Source organism: Schistocerca piceifrons, chromosome 4 (genome assembly GCF_021461385.2).
Source record: "Schistocerca piceifrons isolate TAMUIC-IGC-003096 chromosome 4, iqSchPice1.1, whole genome shotgun sequence".
Classification (NCBI taxonomy): domain Eukaryota; kingdom Metazoa; phylum Arthropoda; class Insecta; order Orthoptera; family Acrididae; genus Schistocerca; species Schistocerca piceifrons.
The window spans coordinates 779,647,514-779,667,546 of NC_060141.1; the positions used below are offsets into that span (position 1 = coordinate 779,647,514).

At 44.1% G+C, this 20,033-nt stretch overlaps 1 non-coding gene across 1 annotated transcript; it reads left to right on the forward strand.

The window, feature by feature from the left end:
* Positions 1-18,295: 18,295 nt before the first annotated feature.
* Positions 18,296-18,370, forward strand: Trnar-acg. Its single transcript has one exon. It is a non-coding gene; the product is annotated as a tRNA-Arg (tRNA).
* The last annotated feature ends 1,663 nt before the right edge of the window (positions 18,371-20,033 follow it).

The following is a 20,033-nucleotide window of genomic DNA, read 5'->3' on the forward strand; positions in this document are numbered from 1 at the left end:
TGACTGTAATTTCAAGTTTGAAAATGTTTAACTGGTTCTTGAAAGGATTGCTAGTCAGACCTTTAGCTGTGAAACAGTTTTAAATTATTACTATTGGAGCGTCCGCGGCTCGTGGTCTTGCGGTAGTGTTCTCGCTTCCCGCACACGGGGTCCTGGGTTCGATTCCCGGCGGGGTCAGGGATTTTCTCTGCCTCGAGATGACTGGGTGTTGTGTGTCTTTCATCGTCATTTTATCCTCATTCCCTCGCAAGTCGCCGTCGTGGCGTTAAAGAACTTGTGGAGCGGCGGCCGAACCGCCCCGCGAGGGGTCTCCCGGCCACCAATGCCATACACTCATTACTACTGGAGCCTTTCGCCGAGAAGTAGTTTGAATTGGTAGTCATTAAGGCCTTCAGCCGTGAGTGTTACTTCTCTTAAGATTTTAGACAATTGTATTCTAGTACTGCGATTTTGATGATTGTTCTTTTAAAAATATTTAATAACGGTAATTGCTGATTGAAGTAGTTTAACTGGTTCTTAAGACTGCTATTCATGGCTTCAGCCGTGAAACAGTTTCCAACTATCACTATTTCGGCTTTCATCGGAGAAATAGTTTGAATGTGTTGTCATTAATGCCTTCAGCCGTGGGACACTTACTAATTTATTGTCACCTTTTATTTGTTGTTTTTCCAAATAAAGTGTACGTGATTGAAAAATAACCTAACCAACAGTAATTGATTACTGCCCCGTCACAGTCGCAACCCAGTTCTGCCTTACAACTAGTAGCAGAGCGTGGTTGCGATTGTAATATTGCCATTTAGTTTCGGTTTGTTTGAACTGTAACACTGCCAGTGTTTGGTATTGTGTTCTGTTTTAGGTGGCCAATTCTAATTGCGGTCAGGCAGTGCCCGGAGATCGGCCTATTGAGGAAGGACCACCTTCTTTTTGAGCTGGCGATAAGATGCCAGGCTATTGACTTAGCCGCCCGGATAAGTGCTACTGTGCTTCAGCCGGTTGACGTCACGCCGGAAGTTGTGGGTGACAAAGGCAGCCTTTCTTGTTTAGAGCCGTTAGTAGTCTTGAGGATAACATTGGTTTCTTAGAGGGCACTCAACCTTGTGGCAGTCAGTGAGACAGAGTGCAGGCGCAGTTGATAGATTTGACAAACCGGGTATCTGATATACGGAGATTAAAGTTAGAGGCTCGTGATAAGGAATCAACAGCTGAATTAGGGTCCTTGGGTAGTAAATTTCAGTTTAAGGTCACATGCTTAGTACGCGATGGGAGCAGGATTTGTTATCATCTGGACGGTGCGCTATCGAGCCCGGTAATAACGCACTTATATCTCGAAAGAGGTTAGATGGGGCGTTTGCTAAATTGCCTAATCCCCTCTTGAACTTGTTTCGAGCCTTCAAGGAATTAGTTGTCGACCGACTCGAGCAAATAGAAATGTTGTTATGGTTGTTGGTTCGCTTTGAGCAACATGCTGATGCATTTGGTGTTTCCCATCAAGTAGCTTTGTCTCTATTGTATCCCTTAACTAGAGGCGAACTGAGGACCATAGCAGAAGGGTTTTCATTGCTGCATTGAGGGAGCTTGTAATTAGCGAGAGGTTGACTATGGGAGTTCGCAAGCATCTCGAGTGTCGGTTTATTTGGCAGATGTAGCAAGATAAAGAGGAGTTACATCAATATGTGGAAAGAGTCAAGACGGCCTGTTTGGCCTTGGTAGTTGCCGTGCCCTGAGGCTGATGTGAGCAAAGTCACACTTCATTTTTCGTGGGAGGATTTTGATGCCGCCGTTGTAGCGATATCCGCGTTGCCGCTCTCGGACGATAGATTCCGTCAAGTTAAGGTACAGTCGGGGGCGTTGCCGAGAAGAGTTCCGGATTATCTACATGTGATAAGTCTGCTAAAAGGGAATCGCGGTGTTGTTTCAGGTGCGGTCGGACAGGTCTTTTGGTTCGTACTTGCGTTCAGCCGCGGACAACCAGAGTCAATAAATGAAACCTGGCTTGGCAGCGGCACCGGGATCGAGCCTTTCGTTCGTTCATCACCTCCTCTGCCTTATATTTTTTCTCGAATAGGCTGCGGACCTATTTGTCCCCTTTTGGATTCCAGTAGCTCCTTTTCATTGTTGTGTTTTGAATGATTCTTTGAATTTGGTCATCTTGCGAGGCTTATGTCGGTCCCTTCTCCGGTTCAGAGATGTCGGGTTGCCAACGGGCAGGTGTTGCCTCTGCATGGTTGGGTCCGAGGGAGTATCTCGGCGACTTCTCATGTCCCTTGTCTTGCCGTTCGATTTGATTTTGGAGCGTGATTCTATCGGCAAAAGTGGACCTGTCTAGGATTACTCCAGGTACACCTTTTGCTTTAAGTTCGCTTCTTCTCAGAGATTTGGGTTTTGTGAATGTGCTAAACGTAAGGTCCATCGAGAGTCGGGAATGCTGGCTGTTGCAACTAAGTTTAGTAAATTTGATCTCACCCATCTTTCTTCCCAGCAGGCCTCGGAACTAGGGGTTTTGTTGGAGAGGTTTGACCCTGGAACCCCTCGAGAAGGAGCCGACCGGTGTGGCCGAGCGGTTAAAGGCGCTACAGTCTGGAACCGCACGACCGCTACGGTCGCAGGTTCTAATCCTGCCTCGGGCATGGGTGTGTGTGATGTCCTTAGGTTAGTTAGGTTTAAGTAGTTCTAAGTTCTAGGGGACTTATGACCACAGCAGTTGAGTCCCATAGTGCTCAGAGCCATTTTGAACCCTCGAGAAGGAATGCCGAAATTTCCGCATTAGATGAGTTGGTTTGGACAATAAATTCTTGTTAAATTCAGGCACTCCGAGATATAGATTCACAGCTTCTCTGTGACAGACCGGTAGTTACTACAATACTCGTCTATCTGACCACGTTCCCGTCAGGCAGTCCCCATATCGTCTAAGATGAAGGTACTAAGCGGACAGATCTCCAGAATGCTTGAGCAAGGAGTTATTAGGCCTTCTACATCTGCTTGTGCCTCCCCTACATTCCTCGTCCCTAAGGATCAGGGGCTGGATTTTCGGCCTGTTGTTGACTACCGTCGCCCAAATACGAATTTTATCCTAGATATCCTAGAATAAGGTCCTTTAACTGATCTTCTTAACTATTTTATATGGTTTGCCAGGGCTAATTGGTTCACTGTGCTCGATCTGAATCAGACTATTAACAGATTCTCTTAGAAGAAGAATGTAAACACCTTACGGCATTTTGTACTGATTGGAATCTGGGTTGAAAAGGGTCGCCTTTGGTTTGGCTAGTGGTGCAGCCGTCCTTACTCGTTTGCAGGATAATATTCTATAAATTAGTCTGTGTTTACAATTATCTGGACGATTTTGTCATTTATAGTCGTTCGTTTCAAGAGCATTTGGAACATATCCAGCAAGTTTTTGCTGTGTTGCAGGGGGCCGGTTTGACTGTTAAACCCAGTAAGGTGACAGTAGGTAACCTTCTTAGGTCATCTAGTATCAGGTGAGAGCATTACCATTGAGCAGAAGCTGACTAAGGCATTGAGGGCTCTCCCGCCGCCTACTGGTAAACATGGGGTTGCCAGGTTTATTAGCATGGCGAACTATTTTAGGCATTTTGTCTCTAATTTTGCTCACCTGGCGGCTCTTTTAAATGAACTGCGCCGAAAGTGGGTGCGTTTTTAATGGGGACCCGCCCAAGAGGCCACTTTTGAGCACATTAAGGCAGCTATAGCCAGTCCTCAGAGTAGATGAATTTAATAAGAAATTATTGTCCAAACCAACTACTCTAATGCGGGTATTTCGGCAGTCCTCCTCCAGGAGTTCGATGGTCAAAGGCAGCCATTAGCATATGCGTCTCGTCGGTTAAACAGCGCAGAGCTCCAATATTCTGTTTACGAATGTGAGGCACTAGCCGTCTTGTTCGCGCTGGAGAAGTAGCGGTGTTACCTCAGCTAGAGACTAAAAATGAAGCCTTAATCTGGGTGCTAGCCAGACCGCATAAAACCGGCCGTGTAGCGAGATGGGCGGCACGCTTTTCGGCGTTTCAGTTCGAGGTTAAACGCATTAGGGGCACTGAGAATCTGCTCGCGGACGTCCTCAGCCATATGTTTAATGACCATCCATCTAGTGCGGGCGCCCAAGAAGCGGAGGAGGGCAATCTTAGCTGTGTCGTGTTAGGCGGTAATCCTCATATATTTAGTGACATTGGCGAACGTCAGGATCAGGACACCACTTGGGGGACCGGTTAAGAAACGGCTGTCGGCGGGAGAACGTCTGGATGAATACGTTATCAGCAAAGACATTTTGTATAAAAGGGTGGGACGTACCAGGTAGATTAAGATCTGTCTACCAGCCACCCTAGTACGCCCCGTTTTCCATTTCTTTCACAACTCTTTGATTGGCGGGCATTTAGGAAACTATAAGACCTTGCAGAAGATTAAGGAACGTCTGACTTGGCCGTCTATGGACAGAGACGTGAAAGAGATGGTTTCCCGATGCCAGTTGTGTCACGTGACCCAACCGAAGAACGCTCTTCAACAGGGCTTCCTGAGCTCTAAGCGCTAATTCTGCCCCATGGACAGGCTCTATATTGATTATGTGGGGAACTTACCTCACACCAAAGGAGGTTATCGGTACGTATTAGTTGCTACTGACGCGTTTTCGAGGATTACCTGGCGTCTTACGAGCCGTAATGTGACTGTTTCCACCACCATTGCGCCTTTAACAAACGTATTTAGTGTTCTTCGACCCCCTAAACAAACCGCCGGCCTTTCTTTCGGCCGCTTTCAGGGCCTTCTCTTTTCAAAGCGGTGTGAAACACGTGACTTCCACTCCCTGTTATCAGCAGGCCTCCTTAGCGGAAAGGGTCAATCGTAACCTTTAATCCGCACTGATTGTCTTTCATCAGAAGTCTCCCAGTACGTGGGATTTTAGTCTCTCTTGGCTTAGCTTTGCCTTCAATACCGCCAGCCATGAGGCTTTGAAGGCTACCCCAGTTTCCCTGATCTTTGCTTACCCTGTTAATTCCCCCTTTCGAACTTATGAAGAATTCAAGATCTAATTCCTGCGTACATTACCACTCAGGTCGTCAAGGAAAACTTGAATAGTGCGAGGGGCAATATTCTCAGGGCCCACAAGAGACAAGCTGATCGTTATAACCGTAATCTACGAGCCCTCAGAGGTAAGCTGGGAAATCGGAGCCTAGTTCACTTGGTGCGTGGAATAGTTGATTAGAATATGGCGCCTGAAAGTAAAAAAAAAAATGTGTTTGTGAAATCTAATGGGACTTAACTGCTAAGGTCATCAGTCCCTGAGCTTACACACTACTTAACCTAAATTATCCTAAGGACAAACACACACACCCACGCCCGAGGGAGGACTCGAACCTCCGCCGGGACCAGCCGCACAGTCTATGACTGTAGCGCCCTAGAGCGCTCGGCTAATCCCGCGCAGCGAAAATAAAAGAGAAGCAATCAGTACACATGGTTGGACCCCAATGCAACTTCATAGACGTACAACCGTCGGTAGTTTTGTAAACTGTTAGAGCTGCAATTTTCTGCGACGGATAAATCGGCCTCTATAATGTATTAACGTTGTTTGTGTACCGTGTTGTTACCGGGCCAGGTATGGTGTATAACAGGAGAGAACAGCATCAGATGCTGGGACGGCCGAAGTGGCCGCGCGGTTCTGGCGCTGCAGTCTGGAACCGCGAGACCGCTACGATCGCAGGTTCGAATCCTGCCTCGGGCATGGATGTGTGTGATGTCCTTAGGTTAGTTAGGTTTAGCTAGTTCTAAGTTCTAGCGGACTAATCACCTCAGCAGTTGAGTCCCATAGTGCTCAGAGCCATTTTTTCAGATGCTGACCGATCACAGTGAAGGAGGAAAAGGAGATGTTATGTGCACCCCCACCGACCACTTTAACGGACGATCGCCATGTAGGTTCGAGTCCTCCCTCGGGCATGGTGTGTGTATTGTCCTTAGCGTAATTAATTTTAGGTGAGATTAAGTAGTGTATAAGCCTAGGGGCCGATGACCTCAGGAGTTTTGTCCCACAGTCCTTACCACAAATTTCCAAATTTTCTGAAATATCAGATAGTGGCTCAGATTGCCAAAAATGCTTCAAAAAATTTACGATGCTTACACTAGCCAGTGCATCATAACATATAAAGTCTAATCAACAGGTGTACACAATAAATCAGAAACGCTTGGCAATAGAATCTAAAAGCGAAAACGAATTACATCCAAGAGAGAGGCTGAGCACAGCGTCGCTATATTAACAGGAACGCCCTGACAGTTAGGCTCATTTTGCCGAGCTCTTTGTGTTACTCGATTTTGTAAACACAGAAATAACTGAGTCTTGCTACAAGGTCGATACCTCGCACCCGACTCGCGAGTATGTCTGTGATGCTTTGATGCGACGCTGCCTTTGCTGTGCTTAGAACAGGGTGCGGAAGCACGCAGGGAGCGTTTCCTGATGGTTGCCGTTGGAAGAGGTCGCTGGCAGTTTGTTTGGCTACGGGAGGTTCGGTACGGATGGACTCTGTTTGGAAGTTGCTTGGCGAGTAAGGAGAAACAGTGTAAACAAACACGCCATGGAGGACGTCCCTGCAATGGGGACAGGCCGCGTCCAGGAGAAGTGCGGCTTGTGGCAACTTCTGTTTTCCAGATCTCACTGCTGGTGCTCGTTTATTCGGATCACGAAGCCTTGCTACTCCTCGACTTATAACGACTGGAAGAACGCCATAATTATCCTCGTGCGTTGGTGGCTTCCCTCAGATCATGGCAGTGGAGTGCTTAGCACAGTTCTTGGAATATTATGCGACAGCTTGCCCGTTTGCCCTGATGTGGTCAATCACTTTCTTCTTTATTTTGACACGTGCATGTATTACTTATGTAGTGCGTCTTTGGCGTGGTTGATGTCGATCTTACGATGCTATCCTCAGCCTCCCTCTTTGATATAATTTGTTTCCGGTTTTGGCTTCTACTGTCAAGCGTTTTTGTTTTCTTGTGTTCGCCTGTTGATTGGGCTTTATATGTTATCATGTTCGGGCTAGTTTACACGCCTTAAATTCTTAGGACATTTTTGGCTCTTTCAACCACCTTTCGGTACTTCATGTTAAAAGTTGTAATCACTCTCGAGTCAGAACCTTTTTTAAGTACTGGTCTTGAGGAGTTTTATTGTGTTACAGAAGTCAGTTGCAATTTGGTCCCCCGCTTCAGTCTTGGCGTTAGCCTGCGCAGCCTGGGCGGACCTATTTTGGTTGGCGGAAGCCTTGACCGGTCTTAGGACACGCTGTTCGTGATAAAGTATTACAGTGACCACTTCCGTGTGTATTCTGCCCCTTAGGTTCGGTATTTTTATCATTTTAAGTTTACCAAGTTTACTATTGTGGGTGTGTGGGTGTTTCCTTTTTTTAACTAATGAATCTTAAACTCGTGTATTAAGGCCGCTGGACAAACTTAAGCGAGGCTTGAAAGAGCATCCAAATTCTGTCTTGTAAGTGTTAAAGGTTGTGTTTCATGTTCTTTCTAATAAAGTAGTAACTCCCTTGTAAAAACCACCGATCCACAATAATTATGTGGTAATCAACTTGCGTTGGTAAAAATAATATTTTTTCTCACAATAAATTTAAAAATGTTTTAAACTTACAATGATCAATTCCTTTCCCTCCCTCACTTCATTTCCTCCATGGTCCAGAGACTACTAATGTGTTAAGCCAAGCATAAGCAGTCGTATGGTAGTGCCACGCTTCGTTCTGGTGGTTTCGTTGTTTACTGTCTGGGTTTTCCGGTCAATTGAACATTGTTCGTTTCGACATTTGTTATTTCTCTCCTTTGTCCAGAGACTAACCGCGGTGCTTATGTTTGCAGGTTTTCTCTTACCGACATGGAACCGCACCAGGTGATCGGGCTATGTGTATTGCATAAGAAGCAGTTGAAGTACTAGCTCAAGATTTGTGACTAGTCCGAAGACTGTGACGTACCGGATTTGTGTTCGCAGATTGCGGCGTTCTCACACACCTATGCACATTACGCCTCAGCGTATTGGTCGGGCAAGAGCCTCGCTGGAGTACTGTTGGGCTTCTTTCAGCGATGTTGGCAAGAATATCGACATTTTAGAAGGCAGCTCACCTTCTCCGTCGAAAGTTCATAGACTTCAGGCGCAGATTACTCAAGTAATCGCACAGAGGAATTAGGTTTGGTAACGGCTGATCTTTGTGTGAAAGACAAGTTGAGACAATGGCCTTACAGAGAAGGTTAAGTGCTTTAGAGTGAGGAAAGGACTTGCGTGAAAGCACCAAGGGCAGTTTTCTGATGGAAAACTCCGGTCAAGACCAAGGTTCGTTAGGCACCCTAACGGGTTGTGACTCCTGTCATTTCGCCAAGTTTTTGAATCCCATTTGCAAGCGTGGTACATTAGAAAGTAAAGTTTTCTTATTTTTTGGTCGACCTGGGAAGAGCGGTCAGAGTTTTTAATAATCCTTGGGAGGTAGCCTTAGTTGATATCCCATTTGTGTAAGACTTCGTTAAGAACCAACACCAGACCTCTATATTCAGAAATGTCTCCACCACTAGCACAGCCGTATACAAATACTCTAATCATCGGCCTGCTCACAAACTACCCAGTTTCCAATAAGTGCCGCACAGATTGAACAAACTTCCACTCATTGAATACAACTACAAAAATTTGTTACAAATAAACAAACAAATACCTGTAGAGAATGTATATAATACAAATACCCTAGAGAAACTCAGTCATAAAATTAAAACAAAACTAAAGGGACACAAAGCCCACAAAGACAAATAGCTCGTCACGAACTTACAAATACAGGCAGACAGAAGATAAACACCCAGAACACAGTCACACAGAGCACACACACAAACACACACACACACACACACACACACACACACACACACACACACACACAAGCTCACGTGAACAAGAAACACCCTTAACATAAAAGCAAATGGTACACTCCCACTTACAACGAAGCAGCCGACAGAGTAAAGAATAAAAATGCTAAAAGCAGCCTACAGATCACATAATGCACTAAAAAGAAAACTAAGAGCAAACCAGTACAAACCAACAGGCAAATGCAATACACATCTGCCATTTACCAACTGGCGTACCAGGTCAAGACAAGCACAAACTTTAATACCGGATACAGAAAAAACAGAAGGAACATTAAAGAGTAACAGCAGTCATTCCTCATTTGCTGAACACCTTATGGTCATGAAACACTGTTTAACAGATATCAACATCCGCTTGATAATTCTCAAATGCAGCCATCAGACTGGCACAAAAACTACTAACTGTAGAAAACTTTCAAATACAAAGAGCAAATTATGAATAAATACACAGATCTCTTGCGATGGAACTTGCTTCTGTGCCCTCAAAGAACTATCAGACAACACCAACCCACGAACTCACCGAACCACCAACCCACACATCCATTCTTACACGCCAACACACACACACACACACACACACACACACACACACACACACACACACACACACACACACACACACACACACACATGCATACAATCTTCCTCATAACATTCCAAGTTCTAAAATTGTGAAACAAAGAACTAAGTGCTCGGAACAAAGAATCAAGTGCTCCGATTAAAAAAAGTGCCTTATACCTCTAGTTTCACTCTATATGTCTGAAAAGCAGTGCTGGTAACAAAAGAAAGATTCAAGAGTGTGATTAATATTCAGGGTGATGGGATACATGAACGAAATTACATGTTGGAGCGCTGTTCTCAGTGAAAATGAAGAAGACTTACAAGACATATTGAATGGAACGAACAGTTTAATGAACAGCGAATATATAGTAAGACTAGAATGTGGATAGGCGAAATTAATGACGAGTAGCAGAAATGGGAGTAGCAATAAACGTTACACGAAAACTTATGATCACAAACCAGACAAGTTTAAGGAGATATGCACCTTGGATGCAAAACATGACGAGCGAAACAAGGAGGTAATAAAAAGCAGACTGGTACTAGAGAAGAGGGCATTCTTGACCAAAATAAGTCTACTAATATGAGATAGAGGTTTTAATTTGAGTAGTAAATTTCTGAGAACGTACGTTAGGAGCACACCACTGAATGGTAGCCAATCATAGACTATGAGGACACCTCAGGTGGATAGTGCCGAAGTAAATAAGTCATGATGGTACAGAAGAACTACGATAATTTAATGGATTATGAGGAATGCAGAGGTTCTCTGGAGAAGTGAGGAGTTCAATTTGGGTCACTAGAAACCAGTCAGAAGTTCATGAAAAATAAACGCAACGACCTTCACCCATGTGGTATTCTGACAGGTGGCATACACAGAAGAGTCCCTAGTCAGTTGTCTCGCATGTTTATGGCACGCTGAAACGCTCAATCACTGAACCAGTGTTCACAGAATTATTGAAATCAACCGCACACCTGACTTTAAAAATTAAGGACTCCTACTTTTGGGCTTCATTATACCCCAATGTCTAGAAGCCACTTGACTACCGGCTTCTGAACGCTGGCATTGTCTCTGAAGCGGCGACCACCTAGATGGTCCGGATTGATGAAAATCGCTTGGTGTCAGATGCATACTCTATGACAGGTGTTCCAGTTAAGTCCATCAGAAACGGTGGATACGGTAAGGTGTAGGTGCTGGTTCAAAGATATCACCTGTTGCAGTGACGTAGTCACTTAGAAATCTTCGACTAACAAGGGATGAACCGCAGCTGGGACGTGTTATTTAAATGTAAAAAGCATCTTATATTTCATATTTCAATGACCGATAATGTGTTTCTTAATCAAAGTGTCCTCAAACTGTATCACGAAGCGGCCCTGTTAACTCCAACTACCAGCGGCAATTGTAAGAGTTGATCGTCTCTTCTGTGTAGATGTGCAGTTTAATTCAAAAGGGGTTTTTATGTATCCCTGACCGCGCTTGCTACGTTAGTTGTTGAACAGTACTTGCATATTAGTAATTAATAATTTATTTTTCTAATAACACCTTTGGGAATTCAGTATTTTACAATATACATTATGAACTTCTTCGATACTTCACAAGTGGTTTTACTATCATGCTTTACATTTTTACAGTCCATATTAAATTAAATGTCTAAACTCATGAAAAACAAAGACAAGAAAAATTGCCCCATATTGGCGGTCAAAAATGTAGTGCATTTGTATTTGAAAATGTTACAGCATAAATAAATGAATATATGATTAAAGCAAGAATACAATTACATTTATTAAAACATCGTCGCTACAAACACAAATCGCAGGAGCGATTTGACTGGGCATAGACATTACTCATTAACTCTGAAAATAGCAGGGAGAATGGACTACCTCACCACTTGACGGAGTCAGATTTGCATGAAGACGTATACGGCAGCTGGATGGTCAGGGCGACGCATCGATGGTCTCAAAGTTTTCGTATGGTGGTTAAATGATAGACGGCAATTTTCAATTTCCATATTCTGCAACTCTCTGTTCGACGCTCGTGGGAGAATTAACTTTTTCCTTCTTCCGAGCTCGCTTTACCATTCGGGTGAAGTGTGGCTCCTCAAACAATGTTCCGTTGTTTGCACTCATGATCTCTATTGTCCGCAATATCTGTCTTGCAAAAGCGATGTTAGCATAGTATTTGAAGGTGTCTCTCATGATTTGTCTGACTGTGCGTTGCTAACTCAATGACTGCATACTTACCAGCATCTCTTCACTGTCCACCTGCATTACTATCCAATGGCTTATACGATCTCTATTGCTTTAATTGCTTTCTGGCTGGAATGCTGAGTGACCCATTGGCTGTTCGTGCTTTTCGGCTTTGTTTCTCGTCTCCTCCAGGTCACTAGATTTTCTGTCATATTGGCTATGTTACTGGCAGCTCCAATTTGCAGCCCCACTCAATGATTAACAGCAGCTGTGTTACCAAATATCCCAGCCATCGCACATGGTGAAAATTTCCAATATTGCGGGAGCTGGGCAGTGACGCAATAATCCGTCTGTCTAAGCGTTGTTTGTGATATAGACATTTCTCGGTGCAGAGTGCAATCTCGCCAGTGAATCGTTCCAGGTATTTTTTCGCATTCCTGAGTTTTCAAGAAAGAAGCCGAACAGCAACAAACTCGCCCGTCTGTAATTGGAATGTGTGTGCTTCGTTCAAGTGTCTCCATGTGCTTGTCGCTAGGCGCCCTCATTCTTGCTGTCTGACTTTTACAGGACAACCCTTGCCCGCGCAAGGGCGACGCTTCACTTAAGCCATGCCTGTCTGGCTTTTCTGAAGTCAAACACATTGGATGTATCTTAAGAATCCTACTCGTCTGCGGTGCTCAGTGATATTCGTTTACATTGCCACACTAAATGAACAGTCGCACTCCAACCGTCAATGGCTTTTTTATTATTTTTAACGACACATTGGCTACGTAATTTTTGATACAACACAGCCCCCTATCTAGCCACGTTGTTCCGTTCTGATTTTATACATTTAAAATTGATTAATTCTGCACTTTTCAAAATGTAAAAGATCTTCATGTTGCCTGATGACCACCTTTATTTTAGCGAAATCAATATATTTCGAAAAGCTAAACTGATTGTTTTAATTCCATAAAATAAAATGTTTCCAGTTTGTATGTTTTTTGCATCGGCGCTCTTTAACCCAATAGTAATTCTATATTTGATTTCTCTAGTTGTTATTTGGATCATCTGCAACAATATTTGACATAGTGGAACTAAGACATTCTATGCATCCACAGAACTTCTACAATTAAAAAAAAAAAACTTTTTATTTTCCTCTCCTAAATTATTTTGGCGCTGTAAGCCACTAATTTAATAATGTGTATACTTTATACTATCCGTCGAATCTATCTCTCTAGATAACTTATAAATTTTTTTAAAAAATTGTAGCACGTTAATAGTTTTTGGTCAGATGACGCAATGTAGCACCATTGCTTGCTGCTGTTACCAATCGAGTACATGACACGCTGCCTCTGACAGTTACGTACGTTTCACACAAAGTCAGGTTAACTTTACAACTCGATGTAGCTGGTACGTATCCTTTACTCGTAACCTGTGGATATTTTGTGATGCGCCATGGCTGCGCTGTTGCTTTTACCGCATAACTTTCTATTCTCTGCTCCATAGATATCTGACTATGTATTATCAAAAAACGCGTAATATTAAAATGATTCATTCAGCAGCTGATGACGTTTGATTACGTGACTCATTCAACTTTTGTGCAATACTGTTCCTATTACACATTACGGTCGTAAGCTTCCTGTACCACAGTTTTGTTCCATTTCCAATAGTGTTACGGTATACTCAACTGCTGCAAGAACACAATGAACCAGATCTCCAACAACAAAATTTCGGAGATAACTGAGTGATGGCTTCTAGAATTAAGGCTCAGGGTCTATGTTGCCTCTTGTTGCTCGTGATAGGGTAATAATAAGGCGCATGTCAGTAAAGTAAGTATCTTTTTGGGAAAAAAAACCAAACATAAAAGCACTTTTTTCAAACCAGAACAAACTTTCACAGGAAAGAGCAGGTCTTAAACTGTTTTTCAAACATTGTTAACACATGTCTCATAGCGGGCAACGACTTTTCTACGCTCTCTTCATAGAAAGATGCCGCCAGTGAAGACATCCAAATCTGAGCACAGTGTTTTGCGTCATCTTCGCTGTCAATTGCCTTCCCCCAAATTCACACGTCAAGTTCAGGATCATGTGGTAGTACTTACCTGGGAGATTGGGACTGAACTGCGTGGAGAGCTCAGTCAAGACACATGACAACGCACGACCCAATTCAGCCTGTCATTCACAACCTTATTCAGCAAATCGGTTCACAGCATTTCGATCATCCTTTGTACAGCCCCGATCTCGCATCTTCCGACAATAGACCAGTAGTACAAAACCAAAAAAGTAGATGAATGGGAAGCAACAGCTACAAAAGATTCTTGAGCGGTGCACGGCTCGCGTTTATCCCATTTATTGGTTGTCATCTTCTGTTACGGTACTGCCTCCTCGTTTTCTTATTCCATTTACTGGCGTCACTAACTTGCTGCCTTACTTGCCCCAGAGCGGCAGCAGTGCACTGTCATACCATCTTTGGAGCGACCGACGGTATTACATGGCCGTCGTGTGTCTGGCAGTCAGTGTGGGACGGAGCAGCAGTGCAGTCGGCACGCAGCAGCAGTGAAGTCGGGGACGGAGCGCCGGTGAGGAGCCGACAGCCAGTGCTCGCCGACCGCTAGCGACACACATGAACGACCGAGGGAGATTGGAGCGGGACTACCGTTGGTTGGTCGTTCGGTTGGTCGTCTCATCGGCCGACGTATACTTGGTCCTTTCACCGTTTCCGAGCCTGGGCGGTCGGTCGGTTGACGTGGAGCAGCGAAGGATTCTCCGTGGGACGTATTTTGGCCGTGGCCGCTGGCGGTCTCTACCCGGTGTCGAAGTGTGTGAGGCTGTTCCCATTGCTACGAGGTCCGTAGCTCACCGACGAAAGTTGAGTTTTGATTTACTCAACCAGCAAGTGAAGACTGTACACATTGTGTCGTTTGGAGTCCGTTGTCGGCTGTTGGGATATTCCTGTGAGCAACAACAGGGTTTTCAAGTTGGAAAATTCTAGTCACCTTCTGGTGGAGTTTCACTGTATTCGGTTATTTGAATTGAAATGCACCAGCGGAATCTTCTGCCTTGTGGCCGTTAACGTTCCGGTTACCTGCCCTGGCCGTTGAGGTAAAATTGAGGCAGTGTAGTTTCCTCATCAAGTTGTTGCTGTCCAGCACGGTGTGTACTCTGACAGCTCCGTGTAAGATTGGTTGTGGGCACCAATATCGTCTACGTTGTTCCGTTGAACTCCCTGTTGTGCCCTGGTCGGCCGAAGTGGAAGTTATCTTGTCGGTGGATCCGTTGACTGTCGTTCGGTTGGATTGCCGTCGGATCGTGAATGGTTGGCCCGACTGACTGTCTCACCTAACCGAGAGTTTATGTTGGAATTCCAGTGCCCTTGGGTGTACACCCTTTTTTTTTATTTGTTCTTGTTGTTTGTATTTGTATGGCTTCTAGCCGATTTTCAAAAAATATCAAGGTTGTTTTGCCCTTAAAGTGTGAGATTCTTTAGGGCTTCAGGCTAATTTAAAGAACTGTTTCACGTAAGACCTTTGGCATTTTAAAAGTTTTAATGTTGTTCTATTTTAAGTCTTGCGCCTTCAGCCGATTTTGAGTTTGAGTTGTTTTGCTCTTAAGGACTTCAGCCTAAATTCTAGAACTCTTTCACGTAAGGCCTTTGGTATTTAGAAAAATTAGTGTTATGGAGTTTTAATTGTTAGGCCTTCATTCGATTAGAATTTAAGTTGTTTTCTCTTGAAGTGTCTGATTCCTTGGGCCTTCCATCTAACTAAAGGTTTTAAGGTAAGGCTTTGCCTTTTAAATTTCTGTTTTGGTTGAGTTTTGTCTAAATAAGAACTGTTTTATGTAAGGCCATTGTTTTTTTCTTAATTAATGTTTATCCTTAAGTGTTAGACCTTCAGCCGATTTAGAATTCAAATTGTTTTCTCTGAAAATCTCAGATTCCTTGGGCCTTCAGCCTAAATAAAGAACTGTTGTAAGATAAATTCCTGGTCATGCTTGAGTTTTAGTTATTGGTTTTCAGTCATTTTTAAATAAAAGTGGATTTCAGCCTGTAATTAAGTCCCAAAGATTAAAGCTTGTGTTTAAAAAAATTTTTTTTGGCTCTTGTAGTGTTTGATCAAACAATAAAGTTATATGTTCGAGTGTAACTGACAGCCCCTTATTTTAGCCCCTTTCTGCAATTTAAACCACCTGTCCTGTCCTGCGGGTTTAGAAGGGCTTTTCATCTCTGTTGTTTTAATATCTTTGTTTCTGGCCCAGTAGAATATCTTAGGTTTTTCCCCACTGCGGAGTTTTTAGGAAGTGGTGAGGGGGGCCGGAGCAAAATTGTACCCCAAAAGGAGTATTTTTACGGTTTGGTGGTTATATCTCATAAAGAACTCATAATATAGAAAACATGGTTCTATTAAAAGTTTTAAGGCATTAAATTCTGCATTTAATGAGACCACGGCAATAGCTTTGGACCATCCTTTCCCACATTTGTGTTCTTCAAAGTTGGTCAGATTTTCTATACTTATGAAGAATTTTCGTTTAACTTCGGCTTTTTAGTAATATCTTCTGAACTAACCACCTATCACAAAACTGTTCCACACAGAAGCTATAGAGAAATAAATTCCGCGTCCGATTATACCACAAGTGAAAATTTTGGAACACCCGTTTCAGTACAGCCTCACCTTTAATTAGGACTATTTCTCATCATCAATGAAGACTTTATAAACTGCAGTTCTTCATTAAGTGTCATTTTCAGTACATGAAACATAGTAATAAAGCGCCACATTTTACTAGTACTTTGTAAATACAGCAGTACAATAACGTAGTGAGAAGGTAGATGCAGAAAAAGATGACATTACAAATGGTTTTGTATTGTATTTTAAATTGATCATAAACAGTCTGGACCGTAAGAAGCTTTTATTCTTTGTGGTTACCAGTTTAGGTCAGTTGTTGATCATCTTCATACCTCATAAAATGATGGTAGGCGCTGGTGGTGAACGGAGAAGACATTACTGTTGTGGACTGGCAAGACAGCCAATCCACAATGACGTGTAGCCGAATGGCACGCGTTTAAGCTCACGCAGGCTGGCGTGAGGTCTGGAACAGTTAAAGGATTTGAGTCTAGCAAATAAAGTACGCAGCTGTTGGAATACTTAACTTTAATCCATAATTGGTGAACATCAGTCTGACGGTACATGCATCACAAGATAAATAGCAATTGATAATGGCGCTTTGCTAGGTCGTAGCAAATGACGTAGCTAAAGGCTATGCTAACTATCGTCTCGGCAAAAGAGAGCGTAATTTGTCAGTGAACCATCGCTAGCAACGTTGGCTGTACAACTGGGGCGAGTGCTAGGAAGTCTCTCTAGACCTGCCGTGTGGCGGCGCTTGGTCTGCAATCACTGATAGTGGCGACACGCGGGTCCGACGTATACTACCGGACCGCGACCGATTTAAAGGCTACCACCTAGCAAGTGTTGTGTCTGGCGGTGACACCACAATTACGACTCCATGAACATAAGGAGTAGATACAAAGTTTTTTTGTTGTTGTAAAAATAAATTTTGGTTTGGTGAAAAAATTTTTAAGAGGGCTTTTTTTTCAAAATAATAATTGCTTTCCGAATATACCTCTTGTTGTTGCAGCAATTACCTTCGTTTCCGTGAAGATACCTTCACAATAGTGAAACACCGTAACATACACTGAGGTGAGAAAAATCATTGGATAGAGGTATTTGCGTTTACAAATGACGGTAATACCGCGTACGCAAGGTGTAAAAGGCCAGTGGATTGACGGATCTCTAGTTTGCAACGAGGTGATTCATGAGAAAAGGTTTCCGATGTGATTATGGCCGCATTGCGCGAATTAACAGACTCTAAATGCGAAATGGTAGTGGGAGCTAGGCGCATGGGTCATTCAAATTCGGAAGTCGCTAGAGAATTCCGTATTCCGAGATCCACATTGTCAAGAGAATGCCGAGAATACCAAGTTTGAGGCATTACCTCTCACCATGGACAACGCAGCAGCCGAATTAAGTGAATTAACTTCCGAGACCAGCTGCGTTTGCTTAGCGTTGTCAATGGTAATAGACAAGCAACACTGCACGAAACAGTCGCAGAAATCAATGTGAGACCTACGACGAACGTTTCAGATGTGACAGTGCGGCGAAATTTAATGGGCTATGGCAGCAAATCGGTGCGAGACCCTTTGCTAACAGTACCTAAATGTTTCTAGAATGAAATTTTCATTCTACAGCGAAGTGTGCACTGATAAGAAACTTCCTGGCAGATTAAAACTTTGTGCCGGGCCGAGACTCGAACTCGGGAGGACCTTTGCCTTTCGCGGGCAAGTGCTCTACCAACTGAGCTTCCCAAGCAGGACTCACGTCCCGTCCTCACACCTTTAATTACGTCAGTACCTCGTAACCTACCTTTCAAACGTCACAGAAGCTCTCCTGCAAACCTTGCAGAACTAGCACTTCTGGAATAAGTTTCATATCAGCGCAGACTCCGCTGTAGAGTGAAAATTTCATTCTAGAAGCATCCCCCAGGCTGTGGCTAAGCCATGTCTCCATAATATCCTTTCTTCCAGGAGTGCTAGTTCTGCAAGGTTCGCAGGAGAGCTTCTGTGAAGTTTGGGAGGTAGGAGACGAGGTACTGGCGGAGTTAAAACTGTGAGGACGGGGCGTGAGTCGTGCTTGGGTAGCTCAGTTGGTAGAGCACTTGCCCACGAAAAGCAAAGGTCCCGAGTTCGAGTCTCGGTCCGGCATACAGTTTTAATCTGCCAGGAAGTTTCTGTACCTAAATGACTGCAGTCCTTCTCCTGGGGTTGTGACTATATCGATTGAATTCTAGACGACTGGAAAACCGTGGCCTGGCTAGATGAGTGGCGATTTCGGCTTGTAAGAGCTGATGGTAGGGTTCTAGTGTGGCACAGATACCATGAAGCCATGGACCCATGTGGTCAACAAGGCACTGTGCAGGCTGGTGTGACTCCATATTGGTGTGGGCTGTGATTACATGGGATGGACTGGATCTTCCGGCCCAGCTGAACTCACCATTGATTGTAAATGATTACGTTCAGATACTTGGAGTCTAATTGCAGCCATTCATGGGCCTCATGTTCTCAATGCACGGCTCAATATTTCTGGAGGAGACTTCCAAAGACTCGTTGAGCCCACGCCACATCGAGTTGCAGCACTACTCTGGGCAGAGGTAGGTCCGACACGACATTAGGAGGTATCCTGTGACTTTTGTCACCTCAGAGTACAACTCAAAACACTCTGCAAACCACAGACAGATGAAATTATTGCGAACTACTCATGAGACGTCACTGAACAACCTTTGATGTAAAACTAGTGTCGTTACAACAGTTGGGTTCACAATTTAACGAGATTGAAGGCAAATTGGACAGTAGAAACACCTGCGGTCGTGCAGTACCCAGCTAAGATTAATCTGGTATAGGGGAACTGTGGTACACTGTCCTGTACCGACAGCAATCGAGGTGAGCGCTGGATGCTCCCACCCAGCTGCCCAGGTACGATGGAGCCAACAGTTGAGCGCCAGCAGGCAGTGCCGGCAGGGCAGACCACCAGACGCCGGGCTGTTAACTCGCGCACCCTTTTGTCTCAGAAGCTTCTAATTGCCGTAATTGCCGCTAACGAGGACTGTGTAATCCTCCAGGGAGCGCTTCCGAGCCGGAACTCGGTGCGTTTCTCTCCCGTCCGCGAAACGCCCACGATAAACGCAGTGCTGCGGTACCGTTCTCCAAATCCACTGGTGTCTCGCCGCGAAGCCCCGGAGCTAGGCTATTTTAACACCCTGCGTGTATATAACAGAAATGGCGTATAGCTCCTATTAATTACCAGTTACTGTACAATATTAGTGCTGTAATAGCAGACAGTACTACAACGATATTTATCATATAGCAAAAGCTGTTATCTGTTATTCCTTCACTATATTTCATCGTTATTAATTTTATCGGATACATTCCGAATATTTATGAATGAGTTCTAATACTAGTGAGCGCAACATCATATACATGTAAGGATTTTAGATTCGATAGGGAACTTGGTTGGGACTTCTCTACATCTACATCCATAATCCGCAAGCCACGTGACGGTGTGTGGCGGAGGGTACCTTGCGTACCTCTATCGGTTCTCCCTTCTATTCCAGTCTCGTATTGTTCGTGGAAAGAAGGATTGTCGGTATGCATCTGTGTGGGGTCTAATGTCTCTGAATTTATCCTCATGGTCTCTCCGCGAGATATACGTAGGAGGGAGTAATATACTGCGGGACTCCTCGGTGAAGGTTTGTTCTCGAACTTTCAACAAATGTCGGTACCGAGCTACTGAGCGTCTCTCCTGCAGAGTCTTCCACTAGAGTTTATCTATAATCTCCGTAACGCTTTCGCGACTACTAAATCATCCTGTA